The sequence below is a fragment of the Euprymna scolopes genome, chromosome 14 (genome assembly GCF_053919585.1).
Source record: "Euprymna scolopes isolate OS-2025 chromosome 14, ASM5391958v1, whole genome shotgun sequence".
NCBI classification, from domain to species: domain Eukaryota; kingdom Metazoa; phylum Mollusca; class Cephalopoda; order Sepiida; family Sepiolidae; genus Euprymna; species Euprymna scolopes.
In genome coordinates this window covers 19352062-19358085 of record NC_136495.1, presented here as the reverse complement: position 1 = coordinate 19358085, position 6024 = coordinate 19352062, and the positions used below count along the sequence as shown (strand labels likewise).

At 34.7% G+C, this 6024-nt stretch overlaps 2 non-coding genes across 2 annotated transcripts; both read left to right on the top strand.

The window, feature by feature from the left end:
* Positions 1–72, top strand: Trnad-guc (transfer RNA aspartic acid (anticodon GUC)). The gene has a single exon. It is a non-coding gene; the product is annotated as a tRNA-Asp (tRNA).
* A 560-nt stretch (positions 73–632) lies between these two features.
* On the top strand, positions 633–704 carry Trnad-guc (transfer RNA aspartic acid (anticodon GUC)). Its single transcript has one exon. It is a non-coding gene; the product is annotated as a tRNA-Asp (tRNA).
* The last annotated feature ends 5320 nt before the right edge of the window (positions 705–6024 follow it).

The window sequence follows — 6024 nt, the reverse complement described above, 5'->3', positions numbered from 1 at the left end:
TCCTCGGTAGTATAGTGGTAAGTATCCCCGCCTGTCACGCGGGAGACCGGGGTTCAATTCCCCGCCGGGGAGACTATGTTTTTATCTTATTTGAAAAGTTATTATGCCACATTTGTGAACTTTCATGCGGGACTAAAGCTGGATTAAAGAGTCATCTACATGCACACGGACGCGATAACCCTTAAGGAAGAGAAAACAAACTTCTGTCAAGAAGTAGCAATCATCATATATATGTGTGTGTGTGTGTATGTGTGTGTGTGTGTGTGTGCACGCGCATGCGTGTATTATAAAGCAGCTTCGAACTAAGTTTCTTTGCTGTGATAGTTTTTGTAGGCGCTTCTGCCGCTTCAGATGCTGCACTTCCATTTCTTGTTCTCTCTCGGTGGAGAATCACAGTCCTTCACGACTGAGACAATTTTTTATTTTTGTGCCTTTTCTCCACGTTAAAAAACGGCCCTGGTGTCTAACTCTGTCCCGTGGGGAGGCATAGTAAATAGGTACAATCACTCATCGCAGTTTATTTTTAGTTCGAAGTTGGAATGTACTTTTCACCGTAGATATCGTTTACTTTAATGGCAGTTTCCATGCAGGCAGCGTACAAATAGATAGCTCTTCCCTACTAGCAGTCAGCTTCCTCGGTAGTATAGTGGTAAGTATCCCCGCCTGTCACGCGGGAGACCGGGGTTCAATTCCCCGCCGGGGAGACTATATTTTTATCTTATTTGATAGTATGTTACATGTTTGCCGGTGTTTTCTTGTTTTATTTAACTTGAAAAGGAAATTAATTCGCATATTAATTCGTATATATAATGTGTTCTCGTATTTTTTGTTTTACAATTTAAAAAAAAAAAACGGCAATTTAGTCGGTATAGAAACAAACCGAAAAAGTTGTTGGAAACAAATATGCAACAAATAAATGCTGTCAAAGACAAGTTTCTCTTCTACCTACCTAGACAAGTTCTCTTTATGTTTTAACTTATTTAAAACGTTTATTTTCTTCGAAACCCAAGTAGTGTCTAAAACAAGAAATGGCAATCATTAGACGGTTATCGTGACATTCATTGTGTGAGTTTCGATCAGTATATTTTTAATTTTCGATTTTTGAACGTTTATCGCGAATCCCGAGATGGCCGTTTAATGTCAGACATTTTTTTTTGTTTTGTTTTGCTGAAAAATGCCCTAAACTTCTACTTATTGACTCAGTAAATACAAATCTTTATGTATAATCTATAAAAAAAAATAATGTGTGACCCACCCGTATATTGAGGTCAGATTACATTTCTTGAATCAGGGGAAAAAACTGAATTTCCAAAGTTAGTTAAGTATAAAAAATATAAAAACAAAATTCACCTCTTTCTCTCTCTCTCTCTCTCTCTCTCTCTCTCTCTCTCTCTCTCTCTCTCTCACACACACACACACACACACACACACACACAAACATACACACATACACCATTTTCTCTCTCGTCTTTCTTTCTCTTCAACTATGGGTTGAAGAACATTACTGTCTGTGGTGATATTCCCTTTCTGTTTATAATGGACTATTCCAATCTTTTTATTTCTTTCCGTGTTGCTTTTATGAATCCGAAGATTCTATTTTGGCATCGGTTTCCCCAATATTTGTATAGTCAGAATGCTTTCTAGAAAGACACAGGGTACTTACGGGAGGAACCACAAAGGTTGCCAACATCCTAAGCAGATGTGACTTGTGGAATGACCTAGATTCAAGCTTGGAACATGCAGGCCCTAAGTCAGTGTCGTTAATAACTAAACCACAGTCAACACCTATTATTTAATAAATAATAAGATTTTATATATATATATATATATATATATATATATATATTACATTGTAATTCAATGAATTTCAAAAAACTCTCATTGAAATGAAATGAAGTGGTTGAGTTTCATATCAAAGAATTTTTATTATTCTAAGCAAGACAAAGAATGTTTTAGAAAGTTTATCTCCTTAACCTATAGGGTTTCGATGTCTACCATCTCATCAGAGGAGTGAAAATGTTAGCAAATAGTTATAAAGGTATGCACCCTATTTGCTAAAGTCAGACTTTATACTGGACTACCCGTGGTCCGTTGGGTCAGTATGTTATATTAGCTATGGAATTAATGTATGAGCATGGCACTTGTAAGGAAAATAGTTTTTTTGTGACATAACAGAAACATTTCGATGAAAGTATATTAAAATGAAAAAATATATATAGATTTCTATGAGCCGTTCTGTTTATAATCGTTTGTTAAAAAAAAAACTTACAGCCATTGAATTATGAGTGGTTTTCCATACTTATAGGTAAATGTGCACTGAACAGATACCATAATACTTAAAGTTAAATTCAAATGTTGATATATCTTTTAATTTAAACGCGAAAAAATACAATTGGGACGCTGAAAACGTACACAGTAGAACAATCCGTTTTATTGTCGCGTTCATTATTTATTTGTAACGTAAATTTAAAAAAAAACATTTTCGGGATTATTTATGTTGGTAGTGTAGAAGAAAAGGTATGAATGTTTTTAAGAAAGGTGTATTAAAAAATGGAGAATAAATTAAAAAAAAAAAAGGAAGGCGGTGGAGAAATCGCCGTTGTAAATTGTTCTTATGGTTGTCAATGGGTCAAACGATTTATTTGTAAGAAAATTGCTACAGTATACAGAATAGTTGCCAAACATTCACACCCTTCCCATGTTAAATAATAATTTCTAAATAATACGTTAATATTTCAGTGCGCAGGTTAAATTCTGCAAAAGTAGCGATTCGTGTTTATTTGTTTACGCTGTTATGGATTTATGTTTATGTACGTATGCGCGACCGGAAGTTGTAAACCGGGTGTTGGGTTACAACACCCGTTACAAGGTCAGTTGAGTTTTATAATTATATAGATATATAGCTAGCTGACCCGTGTACAAACGTTTCCCGAGAAGTTAGATTAACTCCAGAAATGTCATGCTCAACCTTGAACGATTTGATGAGTTAATGCTACTGTTAACATAATACCCGAGTTATGTGCCCCTGATATGCATTGGGGTAACTCCCAGGACAGAGGTAAACTGTCACGGCGACCTAAATAAAGGCACTGACTCGCATGGTAAGTTCTTACTGAAATGAAGTGTCCTGTTGTTATTCCCACTCATAAAATATTTCATATTTTAATTGTACATGGTGTCAGAAGTGGGATTTGACAGCTTCTTTCCAGTGGTGGGGACCTGGTTGGCTTGAGAACGGCTTTTGATTTGTAGTTATCAAAAAATGTAGTGGTAATTGGCTCGCCTGTCATTTTCTTCAACTGTTGGTGTGTGTGCACGTGTTGTAATGCACTCCTGGCGAAGTGACATTTGACCTAATTTTTTAGGTCGTTGCGATAATCGTGGCAGCCTGTCTAGTGGTGGTTGGCAAGGCAATCTTGATGGGCAACCGCAAGTAGCTAATGTACAGTTAGCAGGATACAGTCTATTTTTGTAGTGGCTACTTGACTCCTAATTTGAGCTGGAAAGTCGTTGTCAATAATCCTTATTATTAGGGCTGTCTGCGAGATATATAGACCCTTAATTTTGGGACAGATGTAAATCATCTCTAAGCATGTTACATCATCAAGTTTTAATGTGCTGATTACGGCTCCTATGATGGGCAAGTTGTTGTTTATAGGACGTAATCGATGCCTAGTGCGTAATAGATGTTTAGTAGTGCACCCGAGATCCTTCAATATATCTTCTCCAGCTGTACTGCTTTGGGCCCCAGTATCTGCCATGGCAGCTAATTGGATTGTGGTTTCACCTCAGTATGCATTAACTGTCCAAGGTGCATATGAGCGATCGTATTCAACGTAGCTGTATGGGCGTGGCTCTGGTCGTCCTGGTATGAACTGGTTGTTAGTTCATGCTCCATGTGGAATTCCCTCTTCTTTCTTTTAGTCAGGGCTACATATTCATGGTTGATATGAAAGAGGTGTCATCCACTCTGGTTGTCATTAGGGCAATCCTTCATTGTGCCATTCAATAATTCTTTGCTGTGGCATGTGTTCAAGAAGTGGCTTTCCCCCTTTGCTCTCCTCTTTATATTTTTTATTTTCACTTTTAAATTTTATTTTTTTTTTTCAGCGGACATTAGTCTACCAGATTATCAACAACAACAAAAATGAAAAACGTCAATATTTAAATATTTGAAGTGTGTGATCAGTTACTACTGCAACGTATTGATCATCCACTTTAGAACAACTTGACGATTTTAGACCAAATTTCCCGAATTTAGCATTTTTATATACTAGTTTAGCTTTTTTTTTCAAGCAGTTTAGCCTTTTTAGATTATTTTAAAAAGCGAACTTTTTAAAAAGACTAAACGATTGTTAAAAAAAGGTAAATTCGCAAAATTTAACCTAAAAACATCGAGTGGTTCTAAACTGGGTGGTCGATTTACAAGTAATTTGCATTATAAACCGAGCACCCATTAAAATATTTAAATATTCACTTTTTTTTTACAGTCTGGTAGACTAGTGTCCATTCGATAATTATGTGCTGTAAAAATTGAACAATAAGTTGAAAATAAAAAAAAAATAGAGAGGGAGCAATATTATTCAGGTTCGCCCCCCCCCCAAAAAAAAACTACTAGATCAATTTGTATTATTATTCATCGGACTACTAAATTTCTCACACACTCATTTGTGAAAATCACACTCAAGATGAGAACTTTAGTCCGATGAATAATAGTACAAATAACCAATCCTCATCTAAAAAATTCAGAAACGTCATACCAAGTCAATATATATGAATTTTGGAATGTGACATCTACGGTCCATAATATGTGCGTACATCAAAAAAAATTCTTGTATTTTCTGTATCTTTTATATGACATCGAATTCTAAAAAAGAACCAACTAAGATAATAAATGTACCTAAAATAAGTTCTAGCCGGTCCGGAACTAGCGAGGAAATAGCGGATGTCTCGTCGACGACGCTATTCAATTAAACTAGAATAATAATAATAAAAAAACAGTAAATAAGTTCCTGCCATCATGGAACTAAAAACATGAGTGTATATAAATATACAGTACAAAACGACAATTCCTATACAACTAAATCAGATGATAGTATATTATTTAAAACTAGCAAAGCAACTTGGCATTGCCCGGAGAAAGAAAAATAGCACAGGGTGAAAAGTGGGCGGTACATCTTTATATATATATATATATATATATATATATATATATATATATATATATATATATATATATATATATATATATATATATATGATTAGTTTTTTTGGAAAAAGAATTCCAGCAGAGTGCTCAATTAAAAGGAAAATCCAAATTTTAAGAGCGTACTTATATTTTGTGTACAGAAAGTTGTTAGTTGAGACAGGTCATTGGTACCGTCGGTTTCAAGCCCGATAATAAGGCCCGTTTAAGGTATCCTTATCGAGCTCTCTTCAGACGAATATTGGCTGAAGAGAGCTCGATAAGGATACCTTAAACGGGCCTTATTATCGGGCTTGAAACCGACGGTACCAATGACCTGTCTCAACTAACAACTTTCTGTACACAAAATATATATATATATATATATATATATATATATATACAGCCACTCTGATGAGTCGTAGACGACGAAACACGTGTCAGTGGATCATTACATTTTACAAATAATATATATACCGCTCCCAATGTGGGGGTACCAAATTGGTTAAAACGGAAAATTATTCCCAACTCGCATTTAGGTAAAAATGCACTTTCGTAAATAATTGAATTCATTCAAAACATATCGCTAAAACCAAACCAAAACAACACACACACACACACACACACACACACACACACACACACACACACACACACATATATATATATATATATATATATATATATATATATATATATATATATAGGTTGGTCATTTATTTGAAACGTACTCGATTTATATATTCGAATTATAATCTAAAAGATCTTTTTTTTAATATAAATTTTGTAAATTAAAAAAAAATAAAAAGCTCAATGAACGCCTTTTTAATGATTTCAAT